The sequence below is a fragment of the Falco biarmicus genome, chromosome Z (genome assembly GCF_023638135.1).
Source record: "Falco biarmicus isolate bFalBia1 chromosome Z, bFalBia1.pri, whole genome shotgun sequence".
Taxonomy (NCBI): domain Eukaryota; kingdom Metazoa; phylum Chordata; class Aves; order Falconiformes; family Falconidae; genus Falco; species Falco biarmicus.
This window is the reverse complement of record NC_079311.1, coordinates 76676626-76693879: the sequence shown is the minus strand read 5'-3', so window position 1 is coordinate 76693879 and position 17254 is coordinate 76676626. Positions and strand designations below refer to the sequence as shown.

Sequence of the window (17254 nt, the reverse complement as noted above, 5' to 3'; positions counted from 1 at the left end):
TCTCTCCCCCCTCACTTTTAATTATGCATGCAGATGGGATAAGGGCTCGCTGTCCAAAGAGATTACTCTGAATAAATACTTTAATAACAAGTCACCGCAATTAAGGTAGGGAACAAAAAACTTCTTCAATCTATAAAATGGTGTTGAGTTACAGATTTCCTTAACATTTTTATGATCTAATCATTGCTTCTGGGCAAATTCATGTTGCAATCATTTTTGCCAATCATGGCTGCATAAATAACTCACTGCTTTGTTATTCCCTGTTATGACCCTGAGTTTTGTTTTGTTTTGTTTTTCCTACTCCTCCATCTCCTTCTTCTTCTTCTTCTTTTGAGGGGGGGGGGGGTGGGGGGGCTTGCCAGGTTTTTGATTGTTCGGTCAGTTGGTTGGTTTTCTTTCCTTTAAATAAAAGGCTATGCAGAGAATAAGCAAAACATTTTAGGAAGGAATGAGAGGTTATTAAACCCCAGTGTTTAAATCAATCAGGAGAGCTCCTAGAACACCTTTCCTCAGCACCTGGAAATACAGGAGGATACAAACAATGGTATAAGCAAGCTAATTGCTTTCCAGAGCCAGCCTGCCTGAAGCCTAAGCTGTTTTACATTTCAGTTCATTTCATCAGAGAGCACCAAAAGGCTGAAGTGATTTGTGGTGGTCTCAGGAGTCTCTGCCAGCTATGATGTATATAAAAAGAATTTTTTATTCCGGTGGTAACCATAGGCAGTAATGTTTATAGTAGGTGAACATATTAGCCTGGACGCAGGGCATGAATTTTACTCTAGAAAAAGCCAGTTCATTTATACAGCCTAAGAGTTAAATGTCGGTATTTGAAGACAAATTATAGGGAAATTCATTTAAACCCATATTATGTGGCAGAATATAAAAACAGACAGTCCTATCTTTATCAATTTTTTACAGCCCTCTTAATTCACTCTGCTTCCAGCAGCCCCTTCCCCACAAACAGATTTTACCCTTTTTCTCCCTCCAGCTAGCACACTGCTGGCACAAGGAATGAGTATCCTAAACAGCCTTGGGTCACATGAGCGATGGCCATGCACCCACCCTCACTCTTGCTACAGGGTTAATACCAGTCCTGCCGGAAAGCTAGGCAAAATAGCCCTTACTCCCAAGCTTAGCACATACATGGTGCAAGTGTACCACAAAAGAGATGCCCAGTTTGTGTTTTAGACTGTAGAGCCCTTGCTGTGCACGTGCCACCACCTCTTGCTTGCAGCTCCCAAACTTATTTAAAATACAGCTTAAAACATGACATGCAAAAATTAACATTAGGAAAGCATGCACGCAAATCCTGATTGTCCGAGGGTCAGTTATATGATCACGACTGAGTAGGGCAGGAGTTAACATGAGCTTGAATGGAAGCCAAGATATCCCTGAAATTCTTGTAAGATTCAATCAGCACTGAAACTGTTGAAACTTCCTGTATTAGAAGATTAAAACCTAGTTCATTCACACAATCACTCTACATTAAGCAGTGTATTGTTACAGCCACCACAGTGTCTAAGAGTCCAAAGCCCTGCTTTGCTTCCTAAGTAAGTAAACATGAAGCTTTGAATAGGGGGGGAAAAAACACCCAAAGACATTCATTTGTTTAAGATACATGCAGAATTACTGTAAGTACGGTAATCCTCCATAATGTGCTAGTACATTTACTGCACAATATGTTCTTAAGAAAAAAAAAAAAAGGCTTAATATTAGATTTTATTCTTCCGTTTACTGTATTTTTTCCTAAAAGCAGCAACAGGACCCCTTTTTTCCCCTCCTAAAAATTAGCCGGGCAGTATACAACACTGCCAAAAAAATATTTAAATCATTCAGATATAACAAGGGCACACATACTATGGCAATACAGTCTCTAGACAAATACATAGATAATAATAAATACTTTCATAATCTGCTTAAAAAAATTAATGTGATAAAGGTGAAAAAACCCCATAGGACAACAAGTCCTACAGATTTGTATTCCACATAAAAAGTAATGTGCCTAAATGCTCACATCAAATATTTCTTCCTGTGTTCAGCAGCACAAATACTGGATTTACAAGATGTTAGTTACCTGAGAGAAGTGGTACTTAGCATTTCACTGAATGGTAGTTTTATGTCCAGGAAATATGCATTTAATGTATCTGAGTAACATATTTTATGCAGTTTGTTAGTAAAGTATTAAGGGGTGGGGGGTGGGGGGGTGGGAACACAAAAAATCAAAATCAGAAATGCGAAGGTTAAGATTTTAAGATTACAACAGGCACATTTATATGTCATACTGCAAGTACTATATATTTTATAGAATACATTAGTTAATTTTGTCACTGAATGTAAGTCACAGAATTAAGAGTTCATTTATGGCTTTTAAGAGATAATAACTTCAGCGAAGACAGAGTTGGCTTTGAGAGGAGGGACTGCTAGCATGCAGCAGTGGCACGCTTATAGAGGCCAGGAACGGATTGCCAGGGAGAGGGATGTTAGACAGAGAACAAAGAGCTTTTTTCTTAGGGGTGAAGCTTGGTGAGAAGGCACAACCAACAGTATGCTCAGCTGCTGCCAAAGACACAGTGCTGCTCACCCCCCACCCCGCCGTCTCACTCCCTCCATCAACACCAGCCCTGCAGCTCCCCCAGACCCCTCACTCAACCCAAGGGCTCAGGAAACCAACACAGCAAGGCAAAGGGTCAGTCAAGCACCAGAGCTGGCACAAAGCAAGCAGAGGGAACAGGCAGCTGGGAGAGGGGGGCACCTCTTCCAGCTGCAATAACCTGTCTGGTAGGGTCCATCCACTTTGCAAAGTCTCAATCTTACAAATATTTCTACAGCTCCACTCTTAAGCGTCAGGCTTTTAAGACTGCCCTGTGACGACACCAACTACTCCCAGCTTACTCCTTCTCACAATACTTTCAGCCCTCTCACAAGCTGAAGTAGGACAGACAGCTAAAGTTTCTTGCATCCCCAGAAGCTGGGGAAGGCAGGGGGAAGGGATGGGAGGGACGGTGCCGATCTCTAGCACACCCACTGACCTCCCGTACTGTTCCCAGCACACTGCTTCCACTGCCTCTTTGACTGTAAGTGAAGCCCAGCTTAAAACCTGAAGTGCTTTGGTTTAGAGCATTCAGCATCTTCCTATAAAGCTTTTGAATTCTACACATCAGCCTCCACATCCTTCTGTGGGCAATGTTCATGCTACATCAGCTCAAACACCCACCGGTCTCTTCATCTACAGCTGAAGTTTTCAAATAAAGCCAACACCAGGCTACTGCATGAGGGCCACCGGCTGAAGTTCTGCCTTTCTGAAATCACTTCTAAAAGGGGAAAAGAAGAAATAAGGTAGAAGGACTTTCTTTTTAGAAAGAAGGGGGGGGGGGGGGGGGGGATTAGCCTGTATTACTGAACAAGAAATGTTTGTGTTCGCCTCACTTTATTTTAAAGAAAAAAAATTAAACCTGAACCAATCTCCAAGGACAGGAATCTGAGGCTGGAAAAAAGGTTTCTAGAAGCTATTACCAAGGGAACCGAACAGCACAAATCAGATTTTTTTTACCAATCAACCTAATGACAAAGCTCCTTCTGTATTTTCAGAGTGTTTGTGAGAACTCACCTAGTGCCTCCTTCCTTAATAGCTTGTCACAAGCATTTTTGGGACACACATAATAAGCTCTACTGTTCCCTTTTTACACATGGAAAATTCGTGGTACAAGGAGTCCTCAGACGTGCCTGTGCACACAGGTACAGCTCAACAGTCCCATGCTCCACAAGCCAGCTCCAGGACACAAGCCTTGCAGCTGTAGGGTAAGTTAGCACAGCTCAGGCAACACTAACAGACTGGATTCATCTTGCACCTGATTAGCTCAGAGTGCAAGTTTGCCTGCATTCACTATGCGGACAAGCCCTAGTATTTCCCAAGCGTCAAACAAGATGCCAAAGGATGACTGACTCCTGTAGTCCCTGATTGTACCTCTGACTTGGACCATCCTTTCATCCAAGGCTGCATACTACAATCCACGCCCAGAAGAAAACACAACAGCTAAATCCCATCTTCATCAACAAGATGCTCCAGGTCTCAGGAGCCCCTACATCCAATGGAAGATTCTCTAGAGATTCAGAGCTATTACAGAGATATGCAAAGACTAATCAAGCACCCAAAGGAAGAAAAATAGGCACAAGTTAGATTTAAATTTAAGGCAGCAATAACTTATATTTTGTGGTAGAGATACAGAAAACTTCCAGGGATATGATTTCAGTGCATGATGAAGAAAGCTTTTTGACATCTGCCATCATGAACTAGTAGCAACAAAGCACGTTGGTTGTTGGTTTGTGTTTTTTTTTTTTTATTCCCTGCTTAAGGACATAGATCACTAACTACTTATCATATTGGCAGATTCAGCAAAGACTGAACTCTCCTCACTGCCTCAGAGAGTCCCTTCAAGACAAAGGCTGTGAAAAAACTAGACTGAGAAAGAGATGCTGAGGAAGTACCACTGACATTATGTTGATGAAGCTAGACTAAGCACTGAGAGGTCTTTGGTCTCAGAAGAAAAATCTACCCAGGTAAGTTGCAGGCAGACCTGTTCAAGGAGCTTTTGCACAGTCACAGTAGCACAGCATCAAGCACTTCATGCCTGATCTCATTTACCTTGGCTTTATTTTTCTCTGGGTTGTTTTTTTGTGTTTGAGTGTTGGGTGGGTTTTTTTCTTTTTTTAGTTTGGCTGCAACACCAACACTACACCACTTCCAGAATGCACCTGGACTGTGCCCGGCAACTTGAACCATGTCAAAACAAGCTCACATCTGTTCAATAGACACACCTCTGCATTATAACTTTGGCACCTTGTACGACCATGGCATTCCACTGCATTGTTTACTCAGTAGCCAAAAAATACCTTAAAATGCTTCTGCAAGAGTAAGAAGGCATTTCACCAAACTCAAGCAAAGACTAAAACCAACAGAGCTGGGTCACCCAATAATATCAACCCTGTAACCACAACTAAGGCTCAAGCTACACTTAAATGCTCATAATACAAGGGAAGAGAATTTACAGTCTTCAGAGCCCCAAAGGCCCACAACAGCCTTGTGGCAAATTCCACTACAAGTGTGCTCAGTTTGAAGTGGGCCCACATTATTCCATGCATCACACAAGCATATATTTTTCAGTATTTTGACACACGAGGAAATGAGGTTTATTTTTTACCTGGAGTATTTTGCGTATCGATAGAGGAAAGGTACCGTGCCCTTTGGGAAAGAAGCAATATGTATGTCATTCTGATTTCCACCTGCAGGCTTTCTTCTTGCTAACCAAAGAAAGGATTAAAATAATGCAACTTCAACTACTTACACATGAAAAGTCATATGATTAAAAATAAACTGCTGGTATTAATGAATTAACATCTAAAAGGAACACTTTAAAATATAAACTAAGATATTCTAAGCTCTTTCCTTTAGCATTAAAAAATTACATACTTCATTGGAAGCTGACCAGACTTAATTTTAAAGTACAACTTGTGTTTAACACATATACAGTTCTGCACTTTGACAATCTCATCTCTGAAGAGCAACAATGGGACTGCATTATGGAAATGAAACTATCCAGGCACAGATCTAAGTAAACCCTAACATGTTTCTTGTGCCTTTAAAATTAAGAGAAATAAAATAAGTGGCTTGAAACCATGTGAATCATTGTTCTGTGAAAGGGTAAAGACTAGTAACTTCTGTGAAGGTTTATTATCTAAACTCTGAAGATGCTGCAAAGACTGAAGTAATAAAATGTTTTATGAACAACTTCACTTCACTTATTCTTACATAACTGAGTTTATGTGGACCCCTTGGCACAGTGATACTAAGAACCTGTAGGGAAGATTCTTTTCAGTGCATTAAAGAAATCATCTGGTGCAGGTCTGAACCTTATGAGCCTTCAATTCAAAACACAATCTCCTCCTGATCCAAAATCTTCAGGAGGCACATTTCTGAAAACACTATAAAGAAGCAAGTCACATAGAATAAGATAAGGATCTCCAACCTGAAGCCCAAAAGTTATATTTTAATTTACACTTGAATATTTTAATGTTGTTATCCAGTCAGTAAATTAACTCAAGATGCAAGAATAAAAAGGGAAGATGCATAAGGAAGAAGGTCACAAGGTCCACAAAAGTTAAGAACTTCACTTCTGTCTGAAGCATCAGCATTATGTTGTTGAATACCACAGCTCTCATATTAAGGAATTGCTTAATACATTCCCATTCTGTTTGAAGGGAAATTAAATTTACATTCTTTGGGAATACAGTATTGTAATTAGTTCATGACTTGATTACACTTTGAAGTGAGCCAAGACTGCATATGGTGCATATAAATTAGTTAAGTTATGGTTACCTACCTAAAGGAAAGCTAGAGTTAAGAAGAAAGTCAGGGACGAAGCCAGGGCAGTCTTCTGGGGCTTTCAGGAAGCAAACATAAAACATCAAATTCAAATCTAATCACTGGAGTTACTGATGTCAGGTGGGAACAGAAATAAAAAACCAGTTACCTAAAGAGCTGAATGAGTTGTTTTCAAAAAATAATCTTTTCACCTCCACCCTACCACCTGTAGGGCAACTGTTAAAATTGATCCTAAAAAAAAGCAATAAAAGATAGAATATTTCCTACCCTGGTTAAATTTGCCAGTATGATTTATTCCTGGTACTTGTAATTTTTTAAATTTTTTTTTATAGACAATCTGAGTTTTATATCAACTAACAAGATGCTCTGTTCCACCCAGATGATGAAATTCCCAAGTTCACTTTAAACATACTAAAAAAATATTGAGATGCACAATATAAATATAGTGTATCTAAAATTGGCCAAACAAAAAGGGCCACTGGTATGATTTGAAAAGAGCAAGGAAAACATTTAAAGCTAAAACTAATTCCAAGCATAGCACAAACTCAGAAAAAATCTCTATCATACTTTCAAAATGAAAAAGCATTTTAAGGTACAGGATTTGATCCTATATATTGAAAATCCTTTCCACTGGATATGCCAATCAAACTGGACCGTTTATCTGCCATGTCCTCTGGTTCAAAGGTGGGTAAGGACAAAAATATCACATGCCATCATACGCCAGCAGATGTGCCCGGATCAATAAATAACAGTACCATCTCAGAGCTTGCACTTCCCATTCCAAGTGGAAAACACATCTCCAGCCTTACCTTCATTAATACAAAGAAAATGATGCTTTCAAGCAAAGAAAAACAGAAAATAAAGGTTTATTAATGCAGCCTGGCTGTGCTAACAACTTTCTTCCAGTGAAAAGGAAGAAATCAACACAAAAGGCAAGTTATGCCACTACACACACTGGTAAAAACATGCATTTTTGTAATAATGAACATGAGGAATCCGATGAGAGAAAAACTACAAACCTGAATACAATAAGTACAGACCTCACAGCTCATCATAACAAGCTACCGGTCCTGGCACAGGCCATAAAAATTTCTACTTTTGGCTTAAGAACTGCAATGGAAGGAGAACTTCCTCATTGGCAAGGAAGAGCTTGTTCAGAATATACTTGCTGCTTTCAGGGGAGCTCTGCCAACACCTACAGCAACTTTCAGGATGTAAAGATTTCTTTTGGCATTTGGTTAGATGGCACAGCTACCCAGCCTCTTCCACTGGAAACTGTTAAGGAACTTGTTACTTCAGTATTTGTCTATCAGCCTTTTAAGGAAGCCTTTTTAAGGAAAAAAGAAGCCTGGAGATTCAGCCACATACAATTTCTGTGCAAAACAGTCCCAGCATCCTAAAACACCACCATACATTTCATCATGTACGACAGAAAATAATCTCAACCTGTGCCATGTGAGAATATTAAGCCAAAAAAGGTATTTCACCACGCACCATCCACACGCAAACAGGGCTATTTTTTCCTTTCACATATTTAGAGTGTAAAATTAAACAAATAAAAGGAACACTGCATAATTCAGCTTTCATTTTCTATCAAATTGCTCATAATTGTAACTATAAAACGATAATATTCTACCATATGTGCATCTGCAAAGCCGACAAAAGCACTGGTCAGCCCCCGAGACAGGAAAGATGGACCTGTGGCTCCACCTAGTGGCCTCGCTGGGTATTACCGCTCTCCGAACCGAACTCGCACAGCGCGCTTGTCAAATTTTGAGGTTAATTTTATTACAGAGAGGTATCTAACACATCACTTTGAAACACGAAAATCCGCCATGCGATCCTCGTGCTACCGTTCTTCCTCAGAGCACACACACCCCCATCCGCACAGGCAGCAGTCACAGCTCCGCATAAAGCACCCATCACTGGGAACACTTCCTGATTTAGTTGCGAGGCCTTTGTTAATTAGAATTTAAGAAATCTTTCACAGTAGCCACCGTTACTGTGTACACAAAGCTATCTGTCATATCAGTAGTACTCGATATTACAACAGACATGCTCTTTAATTTGACCACAAAGCTCCTGGTAGAAGCCTGAGGAGAGAGAAAGTGCTTTTAGCCTACACAGGAATTGAAGTATCTGAGAAAGGATGCTCAGCTTGTTATGCTGAGACACAGAAAAAGGAGTTATTTAACAGGATAAATGTGAGATCGAAGCCAGACGCATGGAGGAAAGGGGATGAAGGAAGCAAAAGACAACGGGAATGTAAAACCTGAATTTACTGAGAGCAGAGCTACAGCACCTCCATCTCAATTAAAGAATATGCACAGCGAATCAAAAAGGTGTCTGCTTTGCAAGGAATGAGAATGTAAGATCACAAAACACCAACTTGTTTTATAACAAAGCTAATCAGGTTTGGGCTCGGTTACTATCAGAATAGGAATGACCTGAGAATACATAGTGGTGTCTATCTTGTTGCTTCCTCACAGGAAACAATCAATCATCACCCTTAATTTTATATACTTGATGTCTCTCACTGCACCTTTCCCATACAGTCCTTAAATGGGAATAAAGCTGACAGAGAAAAGCAGCCTCTCCTCCAGGCTATCTCCCACCACTCCCAGAATGACAGACTCCTTGTCCAGGTCCACACTGGAAAGGAAACCTGGCCACTACAGGGAATTATTTTGTTTGCTGCTTCCTCACATGGTTGCCTCTCTGTATCTTGCACAGTCAGCATCTGGCTTGGGTATTTCAACTTTCCTTTTCTCTCCCCTTTTAAACCAGAACATACTCAAGGCAGAAGTACATAGATTTTAATCTGACTTATTGGCAAATGGTGCAAGTGGCAAGATGAAATTCTGTAACCGCTGCTGGACCAAAATAGCAAAGAAAAAAAAAAATCCAAACACGAAAACCAGTGAGCCAAGAAATCATGCCCTTCTTATGGAACTCCCTTCAGTGTTACAGCTAGAACAACACAGAATGCAAAAACTGCAGATGATTGTAGATGATTTTTTTCTCTCTTTTAAAACTACTGCTATTTTGACAGTCTTTCTAACCTTGTTAGAACACAATCTGTTTGCACACTGTTGATGAGAGAAATGCAATGCTCCTTTTCCTAAAAGGCAGCTGAGGTCAAATCAAACTGCATACAAGTGCACTAATACTACTTTTAAAGGTGTCCCCAAACCCAAAAAAGGGAAGTATTCCATGTTAGAATGCTGTGGAGATCTTTTCCAGCACGTGCCATACACATCTCTGATTAGATAAGTATTTCAGAATGACATCGAAGGCCTCGAAGTTGGTCCTTTCTTCTAAAAGCTAGCCTTAAACATGACAAACTGAAACACGCTGGTTTCACTGAATTGAAGCCAGCGAAGAAAAGATTTAGTAACAGCCTCATTATAAGGTTCATTGTTGTAGGACTATTTCATATACAAGATTAACACATCTTATCTCCCACTTTCACTGAAACCTATTATACCCCTCATTAATACATGCACATTTCTACATCATTTACAGCACCAAGGTCTCAAATAGTATTGTCTTGAACAGGGTGCGTTCTGCTGCCGTTCCTGGTGGTAGGCTCTTTTTGCAGTAACAGTACTCAAAAATGGAAGACACCGCTAGGCAAACTAAACAGGGCTACTTAAACCTGAGAGAAATTTAAAATAAAAATAATTTGTTTTGCCAACACTTTGGATTTCATTTCTTGATGTATACTCCATCACACGCACACCAAAATGTGACACATTCACATACTGTAAGATGGGAAAGTTCTACCTTCCCAACCTGACTAATAATAATTCTCCCTCCTACCAATTTGGGATGTAGAAGTAGATAAAGAGAACTACAGCTCCTCAAAACAACGGGCATTTCAAAATTCTTCAGATCTCGATCATCGGAGAAGAAAAAGAAGCTGTATGGTACAAACAGTACAACACTCGCCCAGAACACATACATTCGTGTCTGTAGATACACCAGGACAGACCAGAACAATGTACCTTAATATTATATGAAGGGGAGGTAATCAGGTAAGGAAAAATACAGTTTTCACATTCTCAGTAGACCAAAGGGAACAGGCTGGCCCTTGTTCTTGCACAAGCAGGAGAAGAGTTATGAGGCAGATAAATACAGGACTCAACAAGACAGAAAATTTCTCTTCAAAGTATTTCAAGACAGAGAATATGCATTTGTCCAGCAACAGAACAAACAGATTCATGTGTTTACTCTTCCATATTTCTATCCACCAGGTTCCAAGCAAAGAAACAGAGGAGATTTTTCACAGAGTTCCCCTAAGCTGTTGAACTGTTCTCTGCAGGATGCCATAAACATTTAAAGTTTACACGGACTCACCTAAACACATCCATAACAAAAAAAAAAAAATCCATTTAGTGCTATCAAACAGAAAAAAATTCTGATTGCATTTTTTAATTACAGGTTTCTGGACATTGGGAGACTTTTGGGGGCAAGTATTACTGTTTGTTTACCCTGTCCATATACTCTGCCATGCATTTGTGGGCACTGTCAGCATTAAAACACCGAACTTTGCCATTTGACAGTGCATAGACTTCTCATCATGGTACCTCTTTGCCAACCATCTGAAAAGAATTGCTATGAATTTTTTAGGAGGCGTGTTAACAAAATTCCCTGTCCCTTACACCTGACTTTCTGAAGCTACCCTTATGCCACCAAACTGATTTCCAAATCAGATGGTTAGTATTTTTTGAAGAGGAAGAAAACAAACGACCTGGAGTGATTCTACTGAGAAGTATTGACGGCAAAGACTTAATTTACAGGAGACAAACGTACAGCCCCTGGGATTCTTCTCCTGTTCTTGGACATAAAGACGCTTACACTGGCTGATGAGTTTTGTAGTATGAAAAGAGTCTTGCCAGGACAGGCCTACTACCATTTATGACCCATTCACATTTACTTTTGTCTTTTTTGAAGTTTACATGCCTTCAGGTAAAAACAAGTTGATGAGGCTCTGGAATTGCTATCTCCTGCAAGAAAACCACTCATCTCCTCCCTATATCCTCCATTTACTAGCACGGAACAGCTAGGATCCTGGAGGTCTTCTTGGCTTCTTACATGGAGCATACCAATATATGCAGCTGGATGTGTATAAACCAAGGCATTCTAATGTATTGGTGAGGAAACTGAGAACCTCTTCTCCAGAGCTATGACTTTTTTCCTCCATTATAGCTCTCCATTCTTCTTAGAGAAACATTGGTAAGTGTTAGCCTTAAGGATATCAGTGCTGGAGGGCTGTTAGTTCAAAAGTCAGGAATTCCGAAATCTAAATTCAGAAGCGTTCATCAGAAGAAAAAGTAGGTGAAAAGAGTTTGCATAAAGACAGTTACTGGCAGCAAGAAAATGATACTTTCAGATGTCCTCCTCTCACAGGATTAATATTCGAGTAAGCAAATACTTCTTGGGCAAATTCTTTACCTATTGCAATATAGTAAGAATAACAGGCAAACAGCTCCATGCATACAGCCACTCCCCACCAAAACAAAACCAGAAAAATCTGTGATCCAGTGGGTCTGCAGATAATGCAGAGCTCACCACAGATGCTTGGAAGAGCTTAGTCAAGTCAGGCACTGAAAAGGCCTTCCTGTAAAATACATTCCTGTGATTATAATGTATTTATGTATTTCTGAGCCGTCAAACCAAAGACACTACAAGGAAACTGGGAAAAATATTCAACACTAAAAGGTTTTATACAATAGGGGCCTATAAAAATCAGAGACATTAGGAGTATTTTTCACACCAACAGGTCATCAAGGTAACCTGCACACCAAGCTATGGGGGGATGCCTGCTTCTTGTCAACAAGTAGGAAAGGAAAATGAGTGTATGTGAATGCCTTGCAAGGGCCCTAGACTAGAAGTGACTGGCTTTCTAAAAGAGGACCATAAATAAAAACAACTAATTAAATAAATAAAACTAGAGAGCTACTTTCTGCACAGAAGTTCAAAACACAAGACAGGAAACTGTTCAGTGAAGAGTTCAATGAACCTGAATACAAGATCCTACAGGTTTCAAGTGATACTTCTGCCAAGGCCAAGGCACAAAATCATGAACATCCAGTGAGGTGTTATCATTGATAAATATCATGGAGACCATAGCAAAGTGATAGCCCCTAAAGAATTAACTTTTGAAGCGCAGGATTAATTTAGAAGCCAAGACTGCAGCACAGCTGCTCAGTATCTCTCCTTAATTTCAACAGATCAAGGAAACACCCACACCTTATCCATTTCAAATGGAAACTTACTAAGACAAACTTACGCAGTATCTGAATAGCTTACAAGTATCAATGGACTTACTGCCATCAACCTTGTATGTCCACTCTACAAGGAAGGTCACATTTCATAAAGGGGAAGGCAAGTTACAGAGAAGGTATGTGATTTACAGGACTTCACAGAAGTCTATGCACTGCAAGTAAGAGAATTCACATGTGTTAGATCTCAGAGTACCTTCACAACAGCTTGCAATGCTGATGTTTCACTGCACTGGCAGTGTAGCTTTGTGGTCAGTCTCCCTAACCACCTGATATCTTTCTAACACAGGGGCTGGGGAAGGAACCTGTACGTTCCTCTTTTTTTGACAGCTTTCACCAGTAAGATATTTCATATATTCTTGCCTTCCCCTTCCAAGAATTAATTAAAATGAGAGAGAACTGAAGCAAGATAGGGGCAAAAATTAAAGCAGTTACTGTACCACAACACATCTGCCTCTGAAGTGAGAAGGAACAGACAGCACCAAAACATCTTCAGATCTGACAGGTTGCTCTGCTACCAATCTGCCCTAGCAGGTGAGACAAGTCACTCCATGACAAGTATCAGAAACAAAGGAGCTTAATGCAACTGCAACTATTTTAAATGATTTCTCTCTATTGTGCAACAGGAGACAACAAGCAGTTCTAACCAAATGTGGAGATTTTTCTCCCCTGAACTGCAAAGCTTTAAAATTAGTACTTTGTGTGTGCTTGTTCTTTTGTCTGGATTTCTTAAGGAACAAAAGAACCATGCATATGAAACGCCAGAGAAATATGGATCCGTAAATAATACCATATTCCCACCTAATGTAAATATTTATGTAGTAATTTACCAGAAGAAGATGCAAAGTAGTCTTTAAATGTTACATTGTATTAAAGGTTAACCACATGACATGGTTTATTATGAGGCTCTGAATTATGTTTAAGACAAGCTTTTATTTTCAGTTGAAGTTCTGGTGTTGAAATGGATGGACAGAGTCAAGGAAGTCTAGTCAACTCTCAAAAGATGAACACTGAAGTTCAGACTTCTTCAGTATTTTTTCAGTCTGCATAGCCACAGGCCATGCAACTCAGCAGCATATTGATTGAGAGAGGAAGGACCATATTCTTCACAATTAGAATAGGTAGAAATAAACTTGTAGTGAGGTTTGGTTCTTATAGCAAGACTGATGATGCTGGGTTTCACTTAGAAAAGCATCCTCTCCTGACATCAGCACCAAATCAAAAAGGATGTGCACATACCCCTAAGAAAAATGTTAAACGTAACAGTAGAACTGCTCCCAGTACAAATACATACCCTCGGATTTCATAACGTAAGTGCTAGATGTAGCCTCATCTTGTCAGTGACGTAATGTTTCTCTGCCCTATACCTTACATAGAAATTCATGATCCACTCTTCACTCAGTCCTACAAAATCCAGCTTTTTACTTCATACCCTGCTACAGTCATCATCACATATTTATGGTCTTAACTGTTCCTTTTGGTTCCTTCTTGAGCTCTCACCTTCATGCCTAAAGTACATAATCTAAAACAGTTAATATTAGACATAGTTTCCAACTCACCTTCTATTTTCTCTCTTATACAAGGCTTTCCTTAGAAATATTACTTTGCTGACTTCGTTTCCAATTCTCTTGATCTCTACGTGATCTTCCACACTGAATACTTTCTTCATGTCATCGCTTTCCTCAGATGTAAGACCTTTGAAGCTCACTACAGACTCCGTCATGTAGGAACTGATAAAAAGATTTTCGTGTGTTTTGCTTTTTCATTAACAGAGTTGCTTCCATTTACACTACACTGAGTAAGATCCGCTCTTGTGTGACTGCTTTGAGCCAGTCTCACAGAGTTTCAAAGGTTGTAAAATGGAGACGTGAAAAAAAAAAAACAAAAAAACAACCCAACCACACGTAAGCAGTATTATAGGAGGTAAATATTTTCCGGTACGGAGGATAAGAACGAATTGAGCACTGTTGCCAATACTGCCACTTCCTACCCTGAAACCCCTGTGAGAAGATAAATTCCCCTGCTCCAAGCACAAGCTATTCACAAATAAACATTATGACCCTTTTTAAATGTACTCAAATAAGAATATAAACAATAGGAATGGTTAAAAAACACTGCATTTCCTTTGTGACTATTAAAGCACATGCCTCAACTATCAGCAGGAAAGGCTCATTTTTTTCCAGCTATAGCTAATCAGAGTAACATGAAGAGATCTATTAATGTTCCCTGCTTCAGCGAGACATGAAGTGCAGTCTTATTGATGGAATCTGCACTTTTGGTTCTCATTTGTTCTGCTTGAATAAGCTTACCAATCTGAGGCAACATTTTCAGACGCTGGTATTTTGAACACCATTGGTCTTCTGGGTCTATCCTTTTTTCTCCACCTCACTGTATCTAGATCAAAGAAACCCTGGAAAAAGAGTGTAAGAAGCTGGAAGCATAAACTGTCATTCCTAAGATGCAGTAAAATCTTTCATTTCAATAACATACAGAAGCACTCCGAATGTATTACAGCTTATCAATGAAGAGGTATAGAATGGTACTGAAAATAGACCTTATTTGTATGCATGCCACACAAACATGTTAAAATATGTAGTTAAATATGCTCTTGGAGTTAAGTAGCTTTCATAGAAGAGAATCATTGCAATTATCAGTGGTAATAGCAAATCCTCTCTGATACAGATGTTTACTTCCTGTTCCAAGAACCAGAGCAGGAAACAGCCCTGTTAAGTGCATTTATCTAGGACCAGCCATAGTGTTCCTATTTGTTACCCTTAAGTGTACAACTTGTAAGAAAAATATGTAGCTTTTCTTTCTCTCCCCAGCATAACTTAATGCATTTAAAACATTTAGTCAACAACCAAATGCCTACAGAATTTTGTTCCAACCCTTCTCTGACTATAGTCCTATCTCCTCAATTTACAACTGGAACACAGAATTAGTCATCTCTAGGAAACTGATAATATTAGCTTTTCATCACAAAAACCTCAATTAAAACCCATTTGAGAGAAGCTGAGCAACTACTTTACTGTATTTTTTCCTTGCCCTGTTTCTTGATAGCTAGGCTGAACCTAAATATCATTAGGTACTGTGAACACTAATAAGTAAGACCTATCTATAACAAGTGCATTTATCAGTTTTGTTGCATGGGGGAAAAAAGAAAAGAGGTGGGGGGGAAGGGGGGGCGGGGAAGACATTAAAATACACAGTTTCTTCCCAATGCCCACACATTTACTTCTTGCCTATTTCTTTTGGAAAATGGTAGAAGTGGAACTGTCTGTTCAATTTCTTAGATTTCACTGTGCACCTTCTATTTCTTAGAACATGGCAAATACTGCCTCTACACAATATCCCTAGTACTTATAATGCAAAACACTTTATGACACTTCTAGCTCTGGGAGAAGAGAAAATGAAGCATGAAATAAGAAATATACCAGCAGAACAATATTCATTGACACTGGTAAGTCTCTATACTGCTGCACTGGGAAAGTATTAGTATTTTGGGGGTTTAGGCCACCTTTTTTTTTTTCTTTAAAAAAAAAAAAAAGAAAAAAAACCAACAAAACGTTTGCCCAGCTTTTCTGATGTCACTGGTATGTCAGTCCTTGCAGTTTTTCTCACGTAACATGCAACCCAGAAGCCAAATTTATCAAATCATGCTCAAATCCAACAGATTTATATGTTCTCATATAAATGACAAATATTTTTTGGCTATCTGAAGTATATCATTCTCCTCACAGTTCTTCATAAATCCCCCACCTTTGCAAAAAGATGGTCATGTTTTCTGAAGTCTGAAACCAAACACAGAACTAGCAATAATATTTTCTTTTTTAGCAATAGTCAAGAACTAGCAATATTTCCTTTCCTAGCAAGAGTCAAGATAACAGATTCACAAACAATACAGCCATAAACACAGAACAAAACCCATAAAAGAATACCTTGACTGACCAAAGATTGACCTTAGTTGAAAAAATTTAAAAATTATTCTTTGGTTCTTGTAGCCTGTATTGAAATTGCAAGAAAACGCCACAAAAAAAATAATCATATTCTTAAAGTCCAGTATATACAGGCAATATACAATTTAACCTGTACCGATTTGGTCAATGTTACTCTGATATTCAATAATATGCTCTCACACTGGTTTTCATGCACAAATGTTAAAAATCTTGCAGAAGCACATACAGGCAATGACAGAACTCTAAAAACGGTCACATCTAACAAGTAAGAGTTGGGCAAGCTACAATTACAATAAAATGCATTTGAGATATAATAAATGCTTTTCAGGGCAGACTTCTGAACCTCAGTCTCAAACAGGGAGTGATCAGAATCAACTGTTCAAAGCACATCCTGATTCGGCATTTGGCAGGCAAGTTATGGGGAACTCCACACTACCACACCAGAGAAAACATGTGGAGGCTGGAACTTCTGCAGCAGGTATCCAAAGTTGAAACTAATTTACCTACATCAGCCAATGAAGAATAGGATGAATCGTATACAATCACCGAGTCCCTCATGCCACAAATCCAAAGAAATCTGAAAAACACAACTTGCTTTTTTTTTGGATTATAATAACCAGTACAAACCCCTC

The 17254-nt window shown here is 39.2% G+C and overlaps 1 protein-coding gene across 3 annotated transcripts in view; it reads right to left on the bottom strand.

Annotated features, from left to right (window-relative positions):
- The window catches only part of KIAA1328 (KIAA1328 ortholog), a 180327-nt gene that overhangs the window by 111397 nt on the left and 51676 nt on the right, over window positions 1-17254 (bottom strand). The gene's annotated exons all lie outside the window — the stretch shown is intronic.